Source organism: Rutidosis leptorrhynchoides, chromosome 1 (genome assembly GCF_046630445.1).
Source record: "Rutidosis leptorrhynchoides isolate AG116_Rl617_1_P2 chromosome 1, CSIRO_AGI_Rlap_v1, whole genome shotgun sequence".
NCBI lineage: Eukaryota > Viridiplantae > Streptophyta > Magnoliopsida > Asterales > Asteraceae > Rutidosis > Rutidosis leptorrhynchoides.
The window spans coordinates 568,564,654-568,578,635 of record NC_092333.1 but is presented as its reverse complement, the minus strand read 5'-3'; positions in this window follow the sequence as shown (position 1 = coordinate 568,578,635).

Below are 13,982 nucleotides of genomic sequence, written 5' to 3'. Positions count from 1 at the left end.
ACCCAATTTGACCTGTACGATCTGCCCACTGCCCCATATTTCCACTTATAACAGACAAAATGGACTTACTTCTTGTATTTTAAAATGAAAAATTTTAACCAAAGAGAAAGAGAGAAATATGTTAGACCTCAAGTTCATGGAGCATAGACTCGTTTTTTACTTAATTTTCAAGCCTCTTTCGCTTTATCCGACCTTCGGCAACCATCAAATGGTGTCAGCTTCTGATTTCAACTGTATATGAAATAATGATATGTAAATAGTTGAAATGCAGTGATGACTCGAATTAAAAATTGAAGATTATAAGAACTTTGAAACCTGCATATTTACTGAATCAGATGATATCAGCGACTCCCTTGTTGTCAACAGTGTTTTTGTTGATCGAATGGAATGTCACCGCCGTTAGTCATCGTAGTTTATATAATCGAAGGGTATGCAGCTGAAGGTGGAGATATAATCAAAGCAGATGATATCACTTGTGGGTATGCAGTCGGCTGTTTTATTTTGATTCGAAGGCTTAGTTGCTGGTAGTAGCTGCAACTTGAATATGGCTAAATCATCATCCTCAAAATAAAAAGAAAAACCTATATTCTTAACAAAAATCTTAATAGTAGTGGGACTAATAAAAGAATGTCCATGATCCATCATCTATCATCTATTGAATATAATAGCAAATGGACAAAAAAAGATCAGATGATTTTACATATTTTGTAATTAACATGCTAATAAATAAATATTCTTACCATTGGGTCATGGATAAGCAATTTGGGTAAACGAAGTTGATGGGACAAAAGCAAATGGTAATGAATATTATTGAAAATAAAAAACCAATTTAGAGTGTCTAATTGTAACATTCTCATCCGTCCAATTTGGACTGATCTGGACTGATTTGGAAGGGAAGAGACAACCTTCACTTGATTTTCCATACTCTAATCCATTCATTTCTTTCAAACTAGGGAACACCAAAATTAAGATTATAATCACTCCATTTCTTCTCAATCATATACCTCCCTCTTCATTTCTCTTCCTTTCCATTAATAAAAATCTCTGGAACAAAGCCTTAGTGGTTCCGCCCCTGATTGATGGTATCATTTGGTTATCTGTTAACACAAAAATGCAAGTAGTAAGAGCCTCTTAGTGAGAGGTCAGAAGTTTGACTCTGCTAGACTACAACATTGCACTCAATGTTATCCCTGACCTGAAGTATTCGCCCAGGTCGCATTTCGCTTAGTGTGAGGGCAACAGGGAGGGAGGTTTTACAGGTCATGCTCTCGGATTGTTCCGAGTTTCTTTCAGGACCGTAGTTGAGAGCGGATGATGCAATTACGGGAGATGAATGCGTGTTGGTTACAAATTATATTATCACTTCTTAAAAGTTTAATAAGATGAATGATATTATTCAAACTACAAATTATAAAACTCATAAATTACTACAAAATTAATAAAAAAAGAAAACCTTATATATTACTCCGTAATTTTCGAATTCTATCGTATGAAAATGGAGTATTTGCACATTGTATTGTATATTGTGTTTGTGAATGGCTTTGGGTCGTACCATATTTCCATATAACCATTAACATATACGTGACAATCACGGCCAAAAATGACATATTATCGAATGTTCAAGAAAAAGATGCATATACAAAAACTTACATTTAAAAGCATAATAAGATTTCGTAACAGCTAATTGCAAGATGACTTGATATCAAACAACTATACAAATAAGAAATTAGTATAGTTTTATGAAAACTTTTAGAGCACTAGTATCGGCACCCGCCGTTAATATGCCATTGGAGCCGCCCTTCAAGGGCGCCGATACCAGCGAAACTGTGATGGTCCGCCCTTCAACGACCGCGGTTACTTTTGCTTGGCAACGACATATTGAATCACGGATTTAATTAGCTTGGCAACGGCTATTTTACTAGTTCAACGGATAGATTTTGAATTTATATATATCCACCCACTAGAATCTCATTTATATATCCACAACATATATCTCTTTCACAACATCTCATTTATATATACCCACAACTTAATCAATCTCATCTACTTCACAACATCTATCTCTTTCAAGATGTCTTCCAACAAAAAAAGTCAAAACAAAAACAAAAAAAACAACAACATCAACAACCACAACAACAACTTAATCAATCTCAACAACTTAATCACATTGATGAAGACATGTGGAATTCGGTCCTCCAAAACAGTCTTCATCAATCTCAACAACTTAATCACATGGGCTCATCTTCGAACGTGTCTAACATGCAATATCCCCAATATCATCAACTAAATAATTGGGCAGTCAATCCATTTTCCATACCTCATTACCTGACTAATCTCCACTATAAAACACCTCAATATAACCAACCACAAACAACTCAATATAACCAACCACAAACTCCTCAATGTAACCAACCACAAACCCCTCAAAGCCCTTATATACCTACGTTTGACACATCATTCGAAGAAGAAGAAGCCGATGCGGTGCAAGAAACACAACCCGTTGGTGAGGAGGTCGAAGAAACACAAGAAACTACCGCCTCCAACAAAGGAAAAAGGGCCAAAGTTATGTGGTCGGACGATGAAAGTAGGATTTTGGCCGAGTGTTGGATGCGAGCTACTCTAAATCCTGACATTGGAAACGCCCAAACACATAATTCATTTTGGGGGACCATCCGAGAAGATTACAACTCGCAAGTAAGGGAACAAAGGCGTATGGATCAAGTATCGGGCAAGTGGACCAAGATGGCAAAAGATATCAAGCTATTTTTCGCCATTTATGAAAAACTTGTGAAGCATTGGCCTAGTGGAGTGAACGACAATGATATTTTGGTGTCAGTTAAGAAGGCATTTCGTGAGCAACAAAGGAAAGTCTTCGCATACGAAGATGCGTGGAGAGTTGTCAAAGAATGTCCCCAATTTAAAGTATATGAAACCATGGTGAGCGCCAAACGTCGTGCAACCGAGCCTGAGCCTGTCAATTTGGGAGATGCCGATGAGACTCCGACTCCAACTTCGACTGATACCCCGTCAATAAATTTGGAGAATTTAGTTCTGTGACGACCCGGAAATTTCCGACCAAATTTAAACTTAATCTTTATATGATTTCGACACGATAAGCAAAGTCTGTTAGGTTGAGTCTCAAAAATTTTGACCTGTTACATATATACAATTGACCTTCGACCATTCCCGACGATTCACAAACAAATATTTGTATATATATATATATATATATATATATATATATATATATATATATATATATATATATATGAAATTTGATACGCGTAATTTGTTTTATTAAAATTATTATTTTTAGTATTTTATTATTATTAATAATATTATTAATATATTTTAATTATTAATATTAATTAAATATAAATTAAAAGTTTAATAATTAGTACGAATCAGTTAGACATCTCCCTTAACTTTATTTCTTTTCCTCTGTGTACCCGTGAACTAATGAAACATGATATTATTAAAAGGAGTTATTGTGTTTCAATTACTGATTCATGATTCCTTCACATGTTGATTTTTACATATATTAAATTATCAATCTACATCACCTTTTTCTCTATCCTCTATATGATATATACATATTCATACTTTACAGATCACAAGTGATGTGTCAAGACGTAACCTTTAAAATGTAGACAATATGCTCAATAATTAACACATAATGCAGGCAACTAAACCCGATCATGCAGTAACTAGCAAGCAAATTGACCAGTTTGAACCACAGGGAGAAGTTTATTTTAAGGACTTTATAACGATTAAATATTCTAAAGGGGGGTTTGTGTTTGAAGTTGTATTTTTTTTTGTTTAACGAAACAGTAAATAAATATAATGAATAACAATAATGAGAATGAGGTGTTTACTTCTATGCTTGATAAATGATAGGGATTGTTCTTTTATAATTAAAACCGTTATGTGATAGTTACATTAGAGCAGTTTATATCAATTTCACAATATCTATAAACTTAAGAGCTATGTTTAATCAACAAGATTCTTTCGTGGTTGAATTCACATAAAACCTAGTTTACTAAGATCACTCTAAGTAAACTACATGATTGTATATCCTAGATATCATTCAATTAACATCCTATACTCACATATAGGTGGCTAAATCACTAGGTGTTGAAGTATAAGCTATGGCCTTTGATAAACTCACATAAACCAAGTCATAACTTACATAATTGAACTAGGATACAAGGATGGTTACAACAATGGATCTTTTGAAAGAACATGGTGATTTAGATTGATTAACTAACTAGACCCAACCCGGTTAAACTCACATGAAACCTAAATTACAACAATCACTTGAGGTAATTTCATAACTATGTTGCTTTGGAACTTATTCAATTATCGAATTAAACACATAACAAAATCACTTAAGCTTATGCATCTAATCATCTAGATTATTAGGTGTATTGAAGTATAGATTGTTTTCCTAGTTAACTCACATTAATAGGTTTGCAATCTATATAATTGAAGTAATGAACTAAGCAATCATAACTATGGTTCTTGTAGTTGGACTAGATGATTTAATCAATCAAACATATATATAACTAGCATAACATCAAAGTATAGAACAATCTCAAGCCATAAATCTTACATTGAAGCAAACACACAAGGCTTTTAGCCAAACATAATCATAATAGAGCTAATGGAATAGTTAATACAAGTTGAATTCATGTTTAAAAGATATAGAACGATAATACCGATTGCGATGAATAATCCTAGCTTAATCTTGATGTTGAAAGAATGGAGATTAACTTGTAACCTTTCTTGAGCCTTGAAAAACGTATTGAAACTGAGGGGGAATGTAATAGTGAAGGTGTATGAAAGAATGAATCAAAGGCTCTCTTAAATAGGCTCAAAAGTTAGGTAAACTGGCCAGAATTTGATCAGATGCGCCGCATCTCAGACTAGATGTGCCACATTCCTTTAAACTTTGTTTAATCCAGCTCATTTAGCACTCAGGAACTGTCGACAGGCAAGGGATGTGCCGCATTTCACATCAGATGCGCCGCATCTGGCTCCCAAAATGCGTCTCATGGCTTTAAAACGTCGTATCTGAAACCTTCAGCAAAAACACGCATACAGATGCGCCTCATCCCTTTTGGGATGCGCCTCATCTGAGTCTGGAAGTGTATTTCTGGGCTGTTTTTGCTATCTGACTTCGTTTTAAGCATCGTTTTCGCTGTTGGTCTTCATTTATTCAATCACAATGGACTTTTACACATATACATGAATTACAATACTTAAGTACAACAAATATATACAAATAGATACAGAATTAGATTGAAATAACGACAATAAACATGTATGATTTTGGCGTTATCAAAATCCCCACACTTAAACCTTGTTTGTCCTTAAGCAAGACTTACAATAAATCAAAATTTACTATAGTGAACACACGCATTTAATTGAGAACACAAAAATGGGATCACACTCACACGATATAATACACAAGTTTACATTAGTCACATGAAGTACACAAAACACACACTCGGATCACACTCACACTTTTTTATTTATTTCACAATGTAACACACGCACGCGTTTGAGTATACACACACCTTTTGAGTACTCACGCGAATTGAAATCACACCAAAGTCGAAAGGTGGGTTTTAAAGTCCACATTTCTTGAAAATTTGGATCCTTAAGGAAATTAGGACCTTTGCGAAAAACCTTTGATATTTTGAAAAATATTCATGTTAGTTTTTACACTAATCAAGTTTTCCGGTTTTAACCTCAAAGTCCGGTTACCCTTGATAGGTCGCTTGAGCAGGAGGGTTAGGGGGGTATGCAGGAGGATAAGGAGGCGGATATGGATCACCCATTCTTACCCATGGGTCGTACGCAGGCCAAGGAGAGGGAGAGTAGTTAGCGGGATCTGCAGCGTATGACACAGTCTGATCATGTATCCAGTTAAGCTGAGCTTGCTGCCCGGCTTGAGTGTACCAAGTTCTATCATTCCCCTCGTCAATGTGCCCCCTCAAATCTTGATAAATTGTATCACAATGGTCGATTATTCTCTGAGTTTCCCGAGTTTGATGAATTCGTAATTCTGAAAATTGGGTGTTCATGTATGATTCCCAGTTACCCGGTGGACCCGAGCCACTTGCACCTGTACCAACTTCATGGTGCACTTGTTCCTCCATAGAAACATCACCTCCTTCCTCCGGCTGAGCAGCAGGCTGTGTATCCACATATCTTCTTTACAACTTATCTGAACCCCTTTTCAAGATTTTTGCCCCAATGTAAAACTGGGTGTCAAATGCTACCATTTGTCTCTTCTCCAAACCATGCAAGTCAATGTTGTAAAATTTTGCAATTAAGGTAAAAAAATGCCCCCCGCGGTTTGGGCTAATCTTCTTTTCACCTTTTTCACCCAACAAGAAAGTAAGAATCATTCTAGGAATATGAACATGGGCTTTGTTCCAAATTTGATCCACATACCAAATATCCAGATTTGTAACTTTTTCGCTACTATCTTTTCTGAAATTAATGGTGCTTGAGATAAACCTTTGAATGCACCTCTTTCTGTAGTCATTTATTTTGGTGCATGGATTCTTGCTTGCGCTATAGGCTGCATTGCTCATGTTACTCCATGAAGTTGCATGGTCAAAGTTGGAAACATAATATTCACAATTGGCGAAGTAATTTGAGAGTATGTTGACGGGCATTCCCTCATAGATACCAAGAGCACGAACAAATTGTAAGAGTGTCATTGTCCGGTCTTGACCACCTAATCTGAACCTCATAAAATAATTATTACCCGGAGAACCAAAACAACACCTCAAGGTGGCTAGAAACTCAATAGTGATCAATGGATAAACATCTTCTTTTAAACTAAATAATTGTTCCCAAGCTCTAACAACTCTTCCTTCGTATGGGATTCGAAGAACTGCTCGAAAGTTCATTAATTCATTTGCCTCCACTAATGGTGACCAATCAATATATCTCCCGGGATGGATCGCTTTTTCTTTAACTTTCATTGCCTTCTTGCGCTAATGAGGATCTTCCAAGATATCATTGATCCATTTATCTTCGGTTCGTTGATAAGGAATTTGCATAGATTGACCGGTGTATTGCCATGCTTCCATGAACTCTTCTTCACTCTCTTGCTCCTCTTCACTTTCTTGTTGAGTTTGTTGAGCGGGTTCCTTTCCTTTTCTCTTCCTAGTTGATGGACCTTCATAAACTTGTTCCTTCCTTTTATCCTACAAACAATCAAATTAGACAAAACAAAACCAAACAAAACAAACCAAATTAATTAGCGTTAGAAATCCAAATCCAAAACCTAACATTAGCCACAATTTATACACCAAAACCATTTAGAATAAGTTTAAATATGTTATATTATACATATCTAATAATCTCTTGAACTACATGCTAAACATAATCCTATCATGGTATGGACTTATTCCATCTTCAACAAACATGTACTAGTATGTCATATGATTAGAGACACTTTTACAAGCATAACCATACAAAACATGTTTAATTTCACCAAAACTTTCATTGTCATAACATATTAAACCATAAACATTCGCCAATAATCATGTCTAACAATATGCAATCTACATTTAAACTTTAAAGTCAAGCTAAGCCAACATTTCACCAAAAAGCCTAACGCATACAATGCTTTAACTCTCATATGTAATCTTTCAAATCGAATAAATACTAAGTTAAGGCATAAATGAGTTTAGCATTAGTAATGTATTGCATCAATTCCACTTAGAACAACAACAAGTCAACACAAGTCAAAATCCCCAAATTAAGTACCCTAGATTTCAATTTATACAAAATTATGTGATTCAGCAAGGATTCATAGCATTTTGCTAGTGTAAACAAGTAGTTAAACATCAAAACATCTCAATTTAAACAAGTAATGGTCAAAAATTCGAAACCCCAAATTTCATCAAGAACCCTAATTTACAAATTGAAGATTTAAGCATGTAATCATCAAATTAGAGCATGAATAAGGATTAATAGCAACATTACAAGCATAATATGACCAACACATGAAGATTCAAACATCCCCACACTTAGAACAAGCAAAATCCGAATTGAAGAATGAAGAACATAAAAATCATGAAGAAATGAAGAGTAATCTTACCTTTCCCATGTTAATAGTCGGATTTGTTGTTTAAAGATGGGATTAAACGGTTGATTTTATGTTTAGAGATGAATGTTTTGAGAGAAAATGGAATGGGGTTCGGTTTTGTGTGTGAAATTATGAAAAAATGGAGTTTACAACCATATTTGTGTAAGTTATCGTGCAGACCAGGAGGAAAATACCCCAGATGCAGTGCATCTGGGGATAAATGCGGCGCATCAGTCAGTTTAAAAGGGCACCAGGAAAAAACATACCCCAGATGCAGCGCATCTGGGGACAGATGCGGCGCATCTGCCTTAAAAAATGAGGCGCATTGCCTCTATGCGGCGCATCCTTAACCTTCAGGATTTTCATGCCTTCAGATGCGGCGCATCCATCACAGATGCGGCGCATCTGACCCTGGATCACCATTTTTCGATATTTTTCACCTTTAGTTCAGTTCGTAATGTGTCTAAATCACTTGGCTCGCATTAAAACTCGAAAAATTAAATTAAAAGCACTAAAATCTATCATACGAGTGGAACTATATACAAAGTGTGAAGTTTATTAGTGAGTCTTTCACGCGACTCCGTCCCTAGCTAATTAGCCTTGGGGGATAGGGTGATGTCATCTCGATCCGTGGTGTCAACTCCATCGAAATAGAGTTTCAAGCGATGACCATTCACCTTAAAGGTATTTTCGTTTCCAAATAGCTCAACGTACCCCGATGGGAATGCTTGTTTCACTAAATAAGGTCCCGTCCATCGGGACCTCAACTTTCCGGGAGAAAATTTAAACCGTGAGTTAAAAACCAAAACCTTATCACCGGTTTTAAACTCTTTCACTTCCTTCAATCGGGTATCATGCCACCTTTTCGTTTTCTCCTTATACGAGCTTGAATTCTCGTACGCTTCTAACCTAACTCCTCCAATTCATGCATTTGCATGAATCGGTTTTCTCCGGCCTTTTCCATGTCCAAATTACAAAGCTTCAACGCCCAGTATGCTCAATGTTCCACTTCAACTGGTAGATGGTACGCTTTAACATATACAAGTTTAAATGGTGTGGTACTGATAGGTGTTTTAAACGCAGTTCGAAAAGCCCACAACGCATCGTCTAACTTGCGTTGCCAAATCTTAGGGTTGTTATCAACCGTCTTCTCAAGTATGCATTTCAAGGCACGATTTGTGTTCTCTACTTGACCACTCGTTTGCGGGTGGTACGGAGTAGAGAAACGATGAGTTACGCCAAACTTCTTCAACACATTTTCAAGAAGGTTGTTGGCAAAATGTGTTCCTCGATCGGATATGAGCGCCTTTGGAATTCCAAAGCGCGAGAAGAGATTTTTCAAGAAGTTCACCACCACCCTAGCATCATTTGTAGGTAAAGCTTTTGCTTCAGCCCACTTGGACACATAGTCAACAGCTACTAAGATATACTTGCACTTATGGGAACTTGGAAATGGTCCCATGAAATCGATTCCCCAAATATCAAAGACTTCACAAACCTGGATGCCATTTTGAGGCATCTCATCCCTTTTTGATATGTTACCCGTTCGTTGGCATGCATCACAATTTCGAACGAAACTATGGGCATCTTTGAAGATCGTAGGACAATAAAAGCCCGAGTCAAGGATTTTTCTTGCGGTGTGGTTTGGTCCGAAATGACCGCCGGTTGGCCCTTGATGGCAATGCTCAAGAATTTTTTGAGCCTCCTTTCCGCACACACAATGGTGAATCACTTGATCCGCACCAACACGAAATAGGTTGGGGTGTTCCCAGAAATAGGACTTCAAATTCGCAAAGAATTTCTTCTTTTGTTGATAAGAAAGTCCTTTTTGAAGAATGCCTGAAGCAAGATAGTTTGTAAAATGGGCAAACCATGGGATTTCAGATTCCTTGTCAACCCTCATTAGAGATTCGTCGGGAAATGTGTCTTTGATGATTGTATCATCGAGTTTATCTAATTCAGGGTTTTCAAGTCGGGATAAATGATCGCCAGCTAGATTCTCGGCTCCTTTCTTGTCACGTATCTCAATGTCAAATTCTTGAAGTAAAAGAACCAAACGTATGAGACGATGCTTTGCATTTAGTTTCGAGAATGCGTACCTAAGGGCCGAATGGTCCGTGTAAACAATGGTTTTGGACAACACCAAATATGACCGAAATTTATCAAACGCATAAACAATCGCCAGGAGCTCCTTTTCCGTGGTGGTATAATTAATTTGAGCTTCCGTTAGAGTTTTGCTCGCATAATAAATTGGATGAAAATGATTATCGGGGCGTTGTCCTAAAACAACACCTAAGGCATAGTCGCTCGCGTCACACATTAGCTCAAATGGCATACTCCAATCCGGAGATACGATAATGGGAGCTTGTGTGAGTTTTGACTTTAGAATGGAGAATGCATTCTCGCAATTAGAATCAAAGTCAAATGGAGCATCCTTTTCAAGAAGTTTGGTCATTGGGCGGGCGATTTTAGAAAAATCTTTGATAAATCATCTATAGAATCCTGCGTGACCAAGAAAGCTTCTAATGGCCTTAACATTCGACGGTATAGGTAGCTTAGAAATAACTTCAATTTTAGCTTTATCTACCTCTATTCCCGCACGAGATATCTTGTGGCCAAGTACAATGCCCTCCTTCACCATGAAGTGGCATTTTTCCTAATTTAGGACCAAGTTTGCTTTCTCACATCGGATAAGCATACGTTCAAGGTTAAAAAGACACGATTCAAAGGAGTCTCCAAACACGGAAAAGTCATCCATGAAGACTTCCATACAATCCTCTACCATATCATCAAAAATTGCCATCATGCACCTTTGAAAGGTTCCGGGTACATTGCATAAACCAAATGGCATGAGACGATAGGCAAAGGTACCGAAAGGACAAATGAATGTGATCTTTTCTTGGTCGTTGGGATCAATTGGAATTTGGAAGTAACCGGAGAAACCATCTAGAAAGCAATAATATTCTTTCCCCGCTAATCGTTGAATCATTTGATCAATAAAAGGCAACGGGAAATGATCCTTTCTAGTGGCATCATTGAGACGTCTGTAATCAATACAGACTCTCCAGCTGGTAACCGTTCTAGTTGGAACGAGTTCGTTCTTTTCATTTACAATAACGGTTGTATCCCCCTTTTTGGGTACTACTTGTACTGGACTAACCCAAGGACTATCGGAGATGGGGTAGATTAACCCGGTGTCAAGAAGCTTGACTACCTCCTTTTTAACAACCTCTTTCATGTTGGGATTTATCCTACATTGTCTTTGTACTACTGGTTTGAAGTCATTCTCAAGGAGAATTTTATGTGTACAATAAGACGGGTTTATGCCAGGAATGTCGGTCGTTTTTCAGGCTATAGCCTTTTTATGGGTTTTCAAAACAGAGATTAACTTATCCTTCTCGTTACCGGAATGATGTGAAGCAATAATTATCGGTAATTGAGATGTACCTTCAAGATAAGCATACTCCAAGTGTTTGGGTAGCTCCTTAAGCTCTAGTACGGGTGGTTCTTCTAAGGAATTCTTTATATGGAATCTATATTTATTTTTGATATCTTCAAATGATTCCTCTTCCTTGGGAATTCCTTCTTCTATGGTCTCATCATCCATGACCACCTTCATCAACTCATCAAAATCTTCATCAATATTGAAGTATTCACTTTCAATTACCGGGGCAAACCCCGAGGTATCAATTTCAAGTAGCTCCTACAATTCATCCTCAACACAAAGATTTATAACATCAAGTTGAAAACAAGAGTCATCGGTGGAAGTGGGTCTTTTCATGGCTTTGTCAGTATGACAAATTATTCTCTCGTTTCCCACACCTAGACTTAATTGTTCTTTTTGGACATTAATGATAGCATCTGCGGTGTTAAGGAAAGGACGTCCTAAAATGATAGGAACTTTTGTGTCCTCTTGCATTTCTAGAATAACAAAGTCGACGGAAAATATAAGTGAGCCAACTTTTACAAGAATATCCTCGGCTATACCTATGGGAGTATCAAATGATTGGTTTGCTGATCGAATACCCATCCGGGTTGGTTTTAAGTCTCCTAAGTCAAATTTTAAATATAACGAGTAAGGCATTAGGTTAACACTTGCACCTAGGTCGGCTAGTGCATCATACACTACCGAATCACCCATCATACACGGTATGATAAAACTACCCGGGTCTCCTAATTTTGGAGGTACATTTTGCTTTTTCAAGATGGCCGAACACTCCTCATGGAGGAATGTGGCAGAAACTTCGTGGTATTTACCCTTCGAGGATATGAGATCTTTCAAAAACTTCCCATAATGGGGCATACCCTTAAGAACCTCCACGAGTGGCATGTTAATGCTGATTTGCTTGATCATATCCGCAAATTTCTGATATTGGCTCGCGAGTATGTCTTTCTTCAATGCTTTTGGGTATGGAATAGGTGCCTTGTACACCTTTGCTGGTGGTTCTTCACTTTTCTTCGATATGATCTCTGGTGGATCATCTTTCTCTTGTTCTTTTTCAACATGCTCATCTACATCAACGGGTACTTGCAAAACAGAATGAGATAAAGGAACTTCTGGGGACTTAGGGTCCTCCGAGTTAATATTTAAACCACTTCTAGTAGTTATAACATTTACATGCTCATTCCTTGTTTGATTGTTGTTGAGATTCACTTGAGTATTTGAGGGGAGAGCACCCGACGGCCTCTCTGCTAATAACTTTGACATCCTTCCAACATCTCTTTCTAAATTATGAATCGTAGCTTGTTGATTTAGAATTTGCTGAGTTTGAAGTTCCGCATTTTGCTCGTGTTTAACCATAAAATCTCTCAAAAGATCTTCTAAACCGGATTTCTTCTCGGGTTGTGGTTGTACATGTGCTTGTGGTTGTGGTTGTGGTTGTGGTTGATGTTGTTGGAAATTATTTTGGTAATTTCGTGGAGGTTGATTATGGTTGTTTAGGTGATTGTAACCCGGTGGTGCATTTCTTTGATTTTGATTTGGGAAATTTCGGTTATTTTAGTAACCTGAATTTCCTCCGTGGTAATTATTGTTTGAACCTGAAGGTCCTCCTATTTGATAACTGTTGATAGGAGGATATTTCCGGTTCATTGCTTCAATTGTCGGAAAGTCGACAAAATTCATTTCACCTTTACGCAAGTAACCTAAAAAATTTGCTTGCTCTTCCATTGTCGTTTGGTCACAATCTCTAGTAAGATGGGGACCTTGGCATAATTCACACCCTACCTTGATAGCATGCATTTCTTTTGTCATCTTCTCAATTTGCCTTCCTTGATTTGCCAATTAAACTTTTAAAGCAGCGATTTCATCGTTGCTTTCAATACTAGCAACCGTGGTTGATCTAGAGAACTCCATCTATTGATGCCAATTATGAGAATGTGCTGCTATATCGGCAATGATTGTGTGAGCTTCTTCGGACATTTTTTTCATGATTGATCCTCCTGCTGCAACATCAATATCCTTTTGAGTAGCCACATTGACTCCTTTATAGAATATTTGGACCTTTTGGAATGTATTCAACCCGTGTTGAGGACATACCCTAAGCATTTTATTGAATCGGGTCCAAGCTTCATAAAGAGTCTCATTAGGCTTTTGCTTGAAGTGATTTATATCACTTTGCAACTTTGCTGCTTTTGAAGCGGGGAAGAATTCTGACAAAAAACTTGTCCATCATATCATTCCAATCTTCAATATAACCTTCTGGTAATGAGTCTAGCCAATCTCTTGCATCATCTTTTAATGACCATGGAAAGATTTTTAAACATGCGATATCATCGGTGACATCCTTGATCTTGAATAGCTTGCAAATGCTTACAAATTTACGAAGATGCTCGTTAGCATCCTCATTTGGAGCTCCACCGAATTGGC